This window comes from Macrotis lagotis, chromosome 1, assembly GCF_037893015.1.
Source record: "Macrotis lagotis isolate mMagLag1 chromosome 1, bilby.v1.9.chrom.fasta, whole genome shotgun sequence".
Taxonomy (NCBI): Eukaryota; Metazoa; Chordata; class Mammalia; order Peramelemorphia; family Peramelidae; genus Macrotis; species Macrotis lagotis.
In genome coordinates, this window is record NC_133658.1 from 184,779,452 (window position 1) to 184,793,186 (window position 13,735).

General features: G+C 35.1%; 1 pseudogene; it reads right to left on the reverse strand.

Annotated features, from left to right (window-relative positions):
* Positions 1 to 8,632: 8,632 nt before the first annotated feature.
* Positions 8,633 to 12,877, reverse strand: LOC141519672 (myosin regulatory light chain 12B pseudogene; annotated as a pseudogene).
* Between the last annotated feature and the right edge of the window lie 858 nt (positions 12,878 to 13,735).

The following is a 13,735-nucleotide window of genomic DNA, read 5'->3' on the forward strand; positions in this document are numbered from 1 at the left end:
CATTTGCTTTCCATTAAAACCTTCACTGGGGGCACCAGCCCTGGAATCAGGAGTACCTGAGTTCAAATGTGACCTCAGACACTTAATAACTACCTAGTTGCGTGGCCTTGGGCGAGCCTCTTAACACCATTTGCCTTGCAAAAACCTACCAAAAAAAAAAAAACAAAACAAAAAGAAAAACAAAAATCTTCGCTCTTCATTGTTTCTGTTTCCTAAGCCTTATTTTCTGCAATTTCATCAACTGGACTGGAGGCAAATCAATTAATCTAAGGTCATGCCCACCCATTTCCCTACCCCATACTTCATGTCTTATAGTGTCCTGATTCCCTGAAAAACACTGCCTTTTTCTCTTTGCTGCTGATTCAGTTAGATTCAGCCATCCAGATAGCATCGTGGAGTCAGTTACACTAGTGTAATCTCCCTGAATTCAATTCTTTATTAATAACCATAGAAAGGAAAAGAATTAAAAAATCCAATTGTATTAAAACAGTCAACATGCAGACTGTCCTCCTGCACTCCTAGCATACTCCAAAAAGTCCCAAATCAGATTATAGGTAAAACAAAATAGGAGTTTAAAGTAAATTTACTGCCCCCTTCTACAGTATCCTCCCCCAATATCTTTCTCAGAGAGAGAGAGTTATCCCCAAGGCTATTCGGCTCTTGGACAGATCTAATGAATGGTCAATGTCAAGTTATTTAGTGAACTCAGGACATGAAGTGTCTGCCTGACTGCTTTTCCTCACTCATCACTCTCTTTTGCCAAATTGATCCTGCTTCTGACTTCTTCCTCTCATGTCTGGTTCTTGTTGGCTACATGAAATCTGATTGCTCAAAAAAAGCAGCTTGTTTATTGCAGATGGATTGATGGATAGTCTTACTAGCAGTACTGGGAGTGGAGAGAAACTATTCCCATCCCTTTCATTCCATCATTTATTTTCCTCTTTCTGTTTCTTCAAAAACCCTCTTTCCATTCTAATTTTGGCTTCTTCCAATATTGCCATGGTAGCTGAAGCTTTGTGGGTGATCCTCAAGGCTTGCTTATGTAGATAACAAAATTGGGTTGGTTGACTGACATTTTTGTGTTTGATAAGATTAAAAATAGACATATAAAGTACAACTCTTAATTCCTTAATTTGAATTATTTTTTCCTTCAATTTTTAAAATTCATTTTTATTCATTCTGCCTACTGAAAATAATAGGAACAGGAAGGAACTATTTTAACTATTTGAGAAATCTTGTATGTATGCACATATTATATTTTGCTTGCTATAAAATAGCAACTAAAAATGCCAAAAGAATACAGGATTTGGTTAAGTTAGCAGATCTGGGCTTGAATCTTGATTTAAGAATTTACAAGTCATGTGATTGATTAGACAGCAAAACCTTTCTGACTTTCACATTCCTTATCTTTGAAAGAGGGAATAATAATAATGTATGTAGTGTCTATTTCATAGGTATATGAGGAAAGTTCTCCATAAATAATATATTTGAGAATTTCCGTGACATAATACTTATGCTTTTTCTAGTAACTTTCATCACTACACAGTCATTCCCCAATTTCTTTTGAACTCTATATAGTCTTGGACCAATTGTTGCCTTCTAGTTCTCTCCACCTCAGTAGTGGAGCTGCCTCTTTGGTAGCTCATATTCAAAAAGAACTCAGTAGCTTTTTCCACAAGCCAACACTTCCCCAAACTTCTACAATTGGTGACATCATCAACATCTTATCACTTTTTGCAACATCATCATTACCCTTGAATCACCCTAAATATCCTTTCAGTTCTTGAGTCTTATTTATATCCCTTCATTATATTTCTTGAATTCTTCCTACATTCATGTTTCATCCATCTTTCATTTTCAACACTTAAACACAAGCATATAAATCACTACTGCAATTGATTCCCTCATCACTTTTTACTTGAACAGTAGTTTCTTAATTTATTTCCATTCTTCCAGTGTCTCCCCCTCTCCAATACAGTTTCCATTTATCAATGAAAAGGCTATTTCTTCAACTTAGATCACTCTTTGTTAAAAAAAAAAAGCTTTAATGCCTCTCTATGGTCTCTAGGATAAAATTTTCAACCTTATCTTTAGAGTTCTTCACATCCGGGCCCAATCCATAACTCCAATGTTATTTCATAATTCTCCCCTTATTGCACTCTACATTCTAGCCATACTGGTCTAATGATATGTTTCCTGAACATAGCATTCTGTCTCCTATCTCTGTGTCTTTGCATAAACTATAATATATGTCTGGAATGTCCTTTTTTTTTTTAAAATCTACTTTTCAGATCCTTAGCTTCAAAACTCTTCATGCCTCCTATAGTTAGTCTTTATTTCCCTTCCCCCCAAATGTATGCATTCTCTTTTTCATAAAAGGAAATTTGATTGCTATCTTTTGCTATTATATAACCTACATTTCTATACCTTTCCTCCAATTCCTCTCAAAGAGCCATACCTTATAATAAAGAATTTTTAACAGAAAAAATCAACAAAAAACAAATATAAGAAAAGAGTCAGATATTACACACAGAGGGTCCTCACTTCTGCAAAGAGAGGAAGAATAATCTTTTCATGATTCTTCTTTGGGATCCAGTTTAGTCATTAAAATCTCATGGCATTCATTTTTTTATCTTCTTTTTTCTGTTTACATTTTAAAAATTATTATGGATATTATTTTCTTGGTTTTGTTTATTTTATTATATAGAAGTTCATTTAACTTTTTTAATACATCCATGTATTTTCATAGATTGTTAGCTTCTTGTGGGCAGGGACTGTTTTTTGCCACCTTTCTTTGCCCTAAACTGAGTGTAATGACTGGCATATAGTAAGAACTTAATAAATGTTTATTTATTGATTGAAATTCATTTCTTACATTATAGTAATATTCCATTACATACATATACCACAATTTAACCATTGCACAACCAATTCCAGTTACCTGCTAGGAACTTTGCTGGAAGTAAAAATGTTGATATAAAAAATTCAGTGCATATTAGGCTTTTGGTCATTGACCTTCTTTGATTATATTCCTAGTTGGGAATATCTGAGTCAAAAATACAGACATTCACAAATCTAACAACAATATGATAGTGTCCCTGTATTTCTGCATTCCCTCCAATAACACTGATTATTCCTATCTTTTGCTCTTTTTCTAAGTTTTCTGGATATTCTGAGGAAATATCAGAGTTTTTTATATTGAATTTTGATTATTATATTGATGTGGAACAGATGTGTCAAATATGCCATGGACAACACTTCCAAGAGTACCTGAAAAAAAGTAAAATAGAAGTAGTATTTAAAAATAATTGAAACACATAAATCATGTCAGTATGTAGTTTTATATAACTTATATGGATCCTTATTTATGGCTTAGTAGATCCTGTATCTATTTGAATTTGGCATTTTTGTTATGGAAATTCTTTAAAAAATTTTTTTTCCTATTACATGCAAAAGTAGTCTTCAATATTCATCCATTTGCAAGTTTATGAGTTCCACATTTTCTGCCACCATCCCCTTCCTACCCACTTCCCCATGGTAGAAACTGTAGCTGTATAATCATGTTTAACATATTTCCATATGAGTCACGTTGTGAAGGAGGGATTAGAACTAAGGGGAAAAACATGAGAAAAAACATATGTTTTAACAAGTGAACATAGTATGCCATGCTCTGCATTCAGATTCCATAGCTTTTTCTCTGGATATGGATGGATTTTCCATAACAAGTCTCTCAGGATTGTCTTGATCACAGAACTGCTGAGAGGAGCTGCATCCATCGTAGCTGATCATCTCATAATGTTGGTAATATGTATAATGCTCTCTTAGTTCTGCTCATTTCACTCAGCATCAGTTCATTCATATACCATAACTTGTTCAGCCATTCCCCAATTGATTTGTATCCTCTCAATGTCCAATTCTTTGCTACTACAAAAAGAACTATTATAAGTATTTTTGAACAAGAGGAACTTTTCCCGTTTTTAATGATATTGTCAAGATACAAACCTAGTAGTGGTTTTGTTAGATCAAAGGATGGGTATACACATAGAGAATACCTTTTGAGCATAATACCAAATTGCTGTCAAGAATGATTGGATCAGTTTACCACTTTACCAGATAATGCATTGTGTCCCAATTTTCCTACATCCTCTTCCAACGCTGATCATTTTCCTTTTTTGTCATCTTAGCCAATTTGATAAGTGAGGTAATATCTCACAGTTTTTTTATTTTGTATTTCTCTAATCAATAATTATTTGAGACATTTTATTTGACTATAAATAGCTTCAATTTCTTCATCTGAAGGGTCCTCTTTATATACTTTGACTATTTATCAATCAGAGAATGAGTTATAATTTTATAATTTTGATTCAATTCTCTATTTTTTTTTTTTTAGTTTTTGCAAGGCAATGGGGTTAAGTGACTTGCCCAAGGTCATACAGCTAGGTAATTATTAAATGTCTCAGATCGCATTTGAACTCAGGTACTACTGACTCCAGGGTTGGTACTCTATCCATTGTGCCACCTAGCTGCCCCTCTGTATATTTTTTACAAATGAGTGCTTTATCAGAAACTCCAACTGTGAAAATTGCTTCCCAGTTTTTTGCATTCCTTCTGTTCTTGTCTGCCTTGGTTTTATTTGTACAAAATCTTTTTAATTTAATATAATCAAAATCATCCATTTTGAAATTTATAATGTCCTTTATCTTTTGTTTGGTCACAATGGAACATTCTTTCATTTGGTTGTTAATAGTTTGCAATTCTTTTCTTGAAAACTATTTATTTACATACTTTGACCATTTATCTATTGACTTTTGGTCACATGTTTTTGTTTGATTATTTAAATATCTTGAATACTAGACCCTTATCAGAGAGGAAAAAGCTGATTCAAAGATTTTTCCTAATAGAATTCTTTCCTTTTTTTCTAGATACATCAATTTTTTCAATTTCATATAATTGAAGTTATCTGTTTTATTTTTGCATTCAGTTCTTTGATTAAAAAAATTCAATTCTTAGCCATAAATGTGAAAAGAATATGATCTGTTTCTTTTTTAAATTTTAAAAGGTATCTTTTTTGTTTTTATTTAGGTTTTTGCAAGGCAGTGGGGTTAAGTGGCTTGTCCCAGGCCACACAGCTAGGTAATTATTAAGTGTCTGAGGCCTGATTTGAACTCAGTTACTCCTGACTCCAGGGCCGGTGCTCTATCCACTGCACCACCTAGACGCCCCCTAAAAGGTATGATCTGGAATATCTCATTCATAGATTCACTTAAAATTATAGTTGTATATTTGAAGTGCTGGTCTAGTCTAATTTCTGTCAGATGCTTTCCATTTTTTCTGAACATTTTTCCATTGTTCTTGTCAAAAAAATCTTTCCTGCTGATTTATGTTTTTTTATTTTGATAGAACAGGCTTCATTAAGTTGTTATTATTATTTTTTTTTAATCATAGAGTGCTGGACATGGAGTCAGAAAGAAAGGAGTTTTAATTTTGCCTCAATATTTTACTAGCTATCTGACCCTAGGCAAGTCACTTAAATTCCTTAGATTTGGCTTTCTTGTCTGTAAAATGTAGATGAGTGTCATTAGGATGAAATGAGACAATTTATATAAAACAAAGCAAGTTATAGATATAATTGTTAGCTTAGAGTTGTTCTTGTTGCTGTTGATATTTTTGTTTGTTCCATTTTTACAACTTTTTTATTTTTTAAAACCAGGAATAAATGCTTTGGATAATTATTGCTTTGTAATGTAGATTGCAGTCTAAAAGTATTTTTCTGTTAATTCCTATGTTTTTTTGTGATCTCTGGATGAAGCAGAACTGATCAAGGAGAGTTAATGAATTGAGGATTGATGAAGGTCTCTGACCTGGAGGGGTAGAGCACATAGTTAAATTGGGAGCTATTTGGGAACTGAGATTAGCCTGATGAGAGACCCAGGTTGCATATATTGATAGGTGTCATATTTAAACAGATAACCAAGATTGCCCACTTTAACCTTCCCATCTTCTGCATTTCAGAGATCTTGTCCTTGACTCTTCCACAGCTAGGAATTTATTTAAACTTACTTCTGAAATTTCTCTTTGATCAAGGATGATGAAATTATATTGGTTCTGAAAACATGTTATATTATTTATTGCTTGATTATTAACTTTTATTCTTGATAAAGTTTTACTTCTTCAGTGCTATTCCTTGCCTGGGTAATTAGTATGTTAAGCTAATGCTATTGGAATACCAAGACCAAGCTTTAAAAAAAAAAGCTAAATTTAGAAGTTCCCAGTTTTCTAACCAAGTAGGAGCAAAGTTAGTTATACAGGTGATTTGGAATTTTGTAATTTAGAAGCTGACTTCAAGTCCAAGAGCATTTGAATTGGACAACAGGCTTCACAGTTCTACCATCCCAAATAACAGATGTCCCTCCCAGGTTTATGTGTCTAAAAATTTAATAAACATATTATCTGTGCCTTCATTAAAGTCATCAACAAATACATGAAGAGAACCCATCTATAGAACATGTCTATTAAGAATAGAAATCGACAATTAACTGCTTCCTTCTTTCTTCTTCAGTAAAAAGATCTTCTTTCTCAAAGAACCTATACTTTCATAGCCTAGGCCTTGATAGGTCTCTCTGAGTGTTCATCAAGGTTTTTGACTGAAGCCAAAAGTCTTTTCCTCATCTTATATAGAGTTCTTTATTTCAAGTAGATTCTGGGAGATGTACTATATTCTGTATAGTATATAGTACATTTTAAATTTAATCCACATCTATTATCTATTTGACAGTTCCAACAGGAAGTTAGTGGGGAATCAGATTGAGTCCACTGAGGAAGGGAAGGAGGCAATCAGGATCCTCAACTGAATGCATCATTTTTCTTTTCTGTTACCCAGTAGGGGAGCTCAAATTTCCACTGACATTCTTATTTTTATCAAATTCACTATCAAATTCACAATTAGTAGGAGAAGAAATCTTGCTTTTCTTTCAAAACTCCATGCCTCCCTCCCTAATTATGTTAGCAAATATATCCTTATTAAAGATCTAGAGAAAATTGTGTGATTCTGGTAGAAAGAACACTAGATTGGAACCATTATATTTTAATATCCTGGCATGGGAAGAGACCCTTACATTATTGGAATGATGGAATTGCAACCATAATATTGACAAAGTTTTATTTTTGCCACTGACAAGCTAAATGGACATAGTAAAGATATTTAATCTTTCTGCTTCTTGGTTTCCTGACATAATTCCTATGACAGAGGCCACTTTTGTTTTTGCTATTATCACAGTTAAGGAATTCCAAGAAGCAATAGAAGTTTTCTGAAGAACCTTCAAATTGACTGTGAGATATGGGAGTTACTGTTAGAGGACCACCTACCATGGTGTCCTCATTAAAAAGATCCTGTGCCTTATAAGCAAAACAGAATTGAAGTAGCTCAAAAGAAACGTGAGATGCGCAAATTTAAAGACATCTCCAAATATTCACATAGACTGTTTGTACCCAACTTCTGAAATAGCTTTTGAGGCTTGTTATTGCTCTGATCACTCACAATCTCACAACTTGACCCAAATATAGAGAAGTCATTTTGATCCCCTTCGAGAATGATGGACAACAAGCAACCAAAGTCATCTAATTTAAAAATTCATCAGGTTCTCAATATGAAAAAATCATCATACACCAAGCAAATCAGTGATCAAAATTGTTTTTTTTTTTTGAGAGGCAAAGGGGTTAGGTGATTTGCCCAAGGTTACACAGCTAAGCTATTAAGTATCAAGTGTTTGAGATCACATTTGAACTAGTTCCTCCTATACATGACTGGTGCTCTATATACTGCACCACCCAGCTGCCCTTAATCAAACTTGTAACTTCAAAGGCAGGTTTTCTTGCCACAAGTTTAGTGATTTTCCATTTCTCTCACTGATTTCAGATTAATGATGATGCATTACTTGGAATCTATCAGTCTGCTACTGGTACTAATGGGGTACCAGTCCTCATTGTTAGACACTGAAACTATGTTAATGTTGTCAGATGGAGATGATAACTGTTAAGGGAACAGCAACAGTGGAGGTCAAGGTAAATCTCCTTCTTCCCTTGTTACTTCCCTTAATTCTACTGCTGTCAGCTGGCACATTTATGAATAAGGAAGCAACAGTAGCATCCTGTAGTGATTTCTCAGAAGTAGCAGCAGCAGCAGAGACAAAGGAAGAAGCATCCAGATGCAATTATATACAGGGATGTATATGTGATATCTTTGCAAGGAGCAGAAAGTCCAGCAAGGGTAATAGCAAAAAGCAGAATTTCTTATTTTTTTTGAACTGACATAATCTTTATTTCAAAATAGCATTTATATTAGAAAAATGCAAAAACCCAGCAAAACCAGAAATATTGAGATTTTTTTTCTGGGCTTTCACATTCATTGATTTTTCTTAAATTCTCAAACTGTTTTCAAAACAATTTACAACATCATCCCCATTTCTAGTCTGCTTACATAGACACATTATAGTAGAAGGACCTAGAATAAATATATAAGAAAAAAATCAAGACTGTGAAACTAAGTGTATGCAGCAGATTCTACCAAGAAAAAAAAAGTCTTGGGAATGAAACATAAATGAAACAGGAATAATTGACATGAATAAGATTCCTTTCAGTCATCTTTGTCTGTTACTCCATGTTTAAGAATGCATGTGAACTCAATATAATTGAATTTTTCCTTTTTTTTTGTTAATAGGCACTTCTCTATATAGCTCATCTACTTCTTCATCTGTAAATCAGTCCCCCATTGTTATCAGCAGCTCTCTGAGGTAATCTTCCAGAATGGTGCCTATTGCTTCTTCATCAAAGCAAGCAAAAGCATTTTGAATCACATCCTCTGGATCCGTTCCATTTAATTTCTCACCAAACATAGTAAGAAACTTGAAATTTATTGGACCTGGAGCTTCATTCATCATAGCATCTAGGTATGCATCAGTTGAATTCTTTCCTAAGGAAGCAAGCATGTCATGCAAATCTTTGTCAATGAAGCCATCTCTGTTTTGATCAATCACGTTAAAAGCCTCCTTGAGTTCTTGAATCTGTGACTGGTCAAACATAGTGAATACATTGGAAGTTGCTCACTGAGGGGACTTCTTTGCGGTCTTAATCTTTGCCTTTTTTGCTCGACATGTTGGCTAGTGGATCCCGCTGCCACCAGAACCAAGAAAAATTCAAGACTTTCCCCTCCTGCACAAGACCAGAGACGACCAGCTCCGAGGTGACAGTAACCAGTGGCCCCCTTTACCAGAATTTCTTATGATAAACCAAAGGAATACCAGTTGAGGTGTAGAGGGAGATGACTCTTAAGCACCATGGGGTCAAATAGTTATGTACCATGGACCCAATCTATTTGGGTGAAAAGTTTGAAAGAGTGAAAGTTTGCTAATATGAGAGAATATGCAAACAAATATCTACAAATAGCTTCTGTATAGAATAAATAATTTGTACCCTGATATTCCTCTGCACTGTAGTAAAATCTATTTGTGCACTTGAGTCAAATGAATGTGTTGGATGCAAGGTGGAAAATGGAGTGTAGAAGAGTACATGGAGCAGATCTTAACCTTTTTTATGTCATGGAAACCTTTGGCAACTAGTGAAGACTATGAATATCTTCAGAGAATAATTTAAAATGTATAAACTAAACTGAACTACACAAAATACATAGGATTACAAAGAAAATAAATTATATGAATCACAGTTATCAAAATTTTGGAAAACAAAATAAAATGAAAAGTTGACTGGTCACAGGTTAAGAATCCCAAGTTAGAGCAAATGGAGAAGACATCAGGATCCAGAGTGACCTTAGGTAATGAAATCCAAGAAACTAAGAGCTGCTACTGAAGAATAGTTTTGTTTTATCTTCAGGAATAATACTTTAGAGTTAAAGTACTTTAAGATGAATGAGTTTAATCAAATTGAATTCTTCCCCATCAGAGTTCAGCATAAGAACTCCAGGGGAGAGGGAGAAGTTTGTAATTCTATGTGCACATAACATGATTTGTAGCATGTCTACACTAACTGATATCTTTTGCCACTATCTACTAAGGAAGTCATTCCATGCAGTCACATTTGCCTTTGACATTCTTTCCAATTACTTGTCAGATATCGCTGGAGTAAGAAAAGACCAACTTTTGCATGTGCATCAGGGACTAGTGTTTGAAACAGTGGAATAACTGGCAAATGAACTTTTCACCTGTTTTAAACCTAATTCTCTTGTTCCTCATTTTCTGTTTTGTTGTTTGGGAAGATAACTTATGTGGTGAATTTTGACCCATACGTTTAACTGTGTACATTTCAGTAATAATCTTCAAGGAGAAATGATTAAAATTTGCTGGTGCAAGAGAACACTTCTTTAAAATCATCCTAAAGTTACACATTTCACTCAATCCACATGGACACATTTAAAATTTTTTTAAAAATTTAAACTTAAAAAATTTTTCCAATTGCATGTAAAAATACTTTTCAACATTCATTTTTGTAAGATTTTGAGTTTCATATAGTTCTACCCTTCTCCTGATCCTCCCCACTCTCCTTGACAGTGAGTGATCTAAATATGTACAATCATGTTAAACACACTTCTATATCAGTCATGCCATGAAAGAAGAATCAGCTCAAAAGTGGAAAAACCATGAGAAATAAAAAACATAAAAAATGTAAAAAGTGAAAACAGTAGATAGTTCTTTTCTGGATGTGGATGATATGCTTTATCACAAGTCTTATAGAATTGTCTTAGGTCATTGTACTACTGAGAAAAGCTAAGTCCATCATAGCTGATCACCACACAATGTTGCTGTTAATGTGTGCAATAATCTCCTGGTTTTGCTCACTTCACTCAACATCAGTTCACAGAAGAATTTCCAGGCTTTTTTTTTTGAAATTCATCTGCTCAAGATTTCTTTTTCTTTCTTTCTTTCTTTCTTTCTTTCTTTCTTTCTTTCTTTCTTTCTTTCTTTCTTTCTTTCTTTCGCAAGGCAATGGGGTTAAGTGACTTGCTCAGTTTCACACAACTAGGTAATTATTAAGTGTCTGAGGTCAGATTTGAACTCAGGTATTGCTGACTCCAGGGTCAGTGCTGCATCAACTAGTTGCCCCAACTAGCTGCCCCCTCAAGATTTCTTAAAGAACAATAGTACTCGGGTGGGTAGGTGGCACAGTGAATAGAGCGCTGGCCCTGGAGTCAGGAGTACCTGAGTTCAAATCCGACCTCAGACACTTAATAATTGCCTAGTTGTGTGAAACTGGGCAAGTCACTTAACCCTGTTGCCTTGCAAAAACCTAAAAAAAAGAACAGTAGTCCATCATATTCATATATCATAATTTGTTCAACCTTTCCCCAATTGATGGGTATCCCCTCAGTTTCCAATTCTTTGCCACTACAAAAAGAACTGCTACGGATATTCTTGTACATGTGAATTTTTTTTACACTTTTTATGATCTCTTTGGGCTACAGACCTAATGGTGGCATTGCAGGATCAGAGGGTACTCACACTTTTATAGCCCTTTGGGCATCGTTTCACATGGATAAAATTTACAGAGGGATGAATCATGCCTTCAGTTCCATAAAAGAATTATCAAGGTGACTACAAAACCCAATAAAAAGCACAAAGAGGTGAATATGGTACATTGATACTTAAAAAAAGTAAAAAGAACCTTGCGTCTATTTTTATTTATTTTTTTTACCTTCAATGGTTTTTTAAAAAAGCTCATTCTCAGTTTAGGGATTGGCAGTCAATAAAATGTTAGCACATTCTCGTTTCCTCTAGCTGCCTCTATTGGAGTATATTCATTCATTCATTCATTCATTCATTCATTCATTCATTCATTCATCACCATTAAAGCCTCTCTCAGCTCTTACTATGTTTCTTATGGGTGGATAGAATCTGAAAGTTCTGGAAGTGGAGGAGGCTCCAAATCTAGCAGCCCATGGTGTGTGTGTGTGTGTGTGTGTGTGTGTGTGTGTGTGTGTGTGTGAAACCCCCCTTCTCTGGGGCTAAAGAATAACCCCGAGCTAGCCCCCTGCTGGAGACCGAAACCCATCTGACAAGCGCTATTTCCATTTTTTTCTGACTCTGAAGGGGAGAGCAACTCAAAGGAGTCTTATTCAAAGTGCTTCCCAACGATGTAGTTCTATGTGATAGTACCCAGGTGGTTAAAAAAGCAGCATTGAAGGATCAAAGGCGCTGCCTTCCCCGCTGCCCAAGCCCCTGCCCCTCCTCTTCTCCGCTCCGCACAATGAATGCTTCAAGTGTCCGTCTGGTCTTTGATTCAGAGAGGAAGCCTGCAGCAGCCCTGTCCACCGAAATAACCCAACCCGCACTCTGAGCTGCCAACACTTTTGCCTATTACGTCAAGGCATCTCAACGTTTAAAGCGCAGAAAAGCAACGTGTGTCTTTTGCTCCTGTAATCCCATGGTAAACATTAGGCAGACAACCTTTCTGGTTCTGAGCATTAAAAAAAAAAAGACTGAATTTGAAAAGCCCTGTGAGTCCACTTTGGGGATTTCAGAAAGTGTCCTTTGGCCGTGAGCACAGTTGAGAAGCTCCCATTCTGCACACAAGGAAGGAGGAAAGCCGCTTGGCTCCATTCATAACTTCATAGCTACTGCAAATATCAGCTGATGAATATTTATATTATCCCTGGCATGGACCCGAAAGGCAAACAGGAAAAAAAAAACACAACCCCCCCCCCCCCCAAAGTTAGGAAAAGGTCGTCTGAACTCTGTGGGATTCCTTTACCAACACTTTCCATGCTTGAGCAGCGGCTGCTGAATGAAATCATTATGTGCCGGGACCCTGCACAGGAAAACAAAGTCTGTTCATTAGCACCTCGTACTTTGTTTGAACCTTGTACATTCATGGGGTTCTGAAAGGGAAACCCTTTTCCTGAAATCAAACACACAGTATCTAGAGCCATATTTTTAAAGAAAATTATTGCAAATTGCTCCTCAACATATAGCAGCTTAAATGGTTCAAAGAAAGAGCAAGTCAATGAAGGAGCATTTAAAAAAAATGTAAAATGAGGAGAATATATGGGCTAAGCTAATTTTTAGTAAAACGTTAGTTTCAAAGAAATCATTATAAGAATATGCAATAGGAAACTCAATTAAAATCATAAGATCTGTTTTTTTTCTTGAGAGACTTCAGGCCCAATTCAGATATAAGAACAAAACACCAAAACTATTTCTTGAAGTCAAATTGAGAAAGAATAATCAAATCTTATTCATTTGGGGTTTAATCGTCAAGTTATTTGTTTCTATTTGTTTTTCTCACTGTCTTGTCTTTTGCCTATTTCACTATTCCCTAGGACCTCCTTCTTCAGTTTATTCAGAGGAAATGAAAAGCAGTTGCCAAATATTGCAGATTCTATTCTAAACAGCATTCTCATCTATCTCCTCCTTTCCATTTTCAGGGCTAACACCTAAGATCAGCTGTTCATTTTTTTGGCATGTATTATTAAAATAGCTACCTGTATATAATTTCTTCCCTAACTAATCTATTTTTCATATAGTTTAATTCAGAAGCCAACCACGGCCCTTTCTTGCTGAGAAAGTGAGTACTTTCCTACTGCCTATTTTTTCTGGGATTTCCGGTCATTCATAACTTGCTTTCAATTTACATTTCCAAAATTTTTTCACAGTGTTCTTCTTAATGATCTCTCCTGCCAGCTGTTCTTTGAATTCAACATGCCAGATTTGGTCTTTGTGCTTCCATAAAG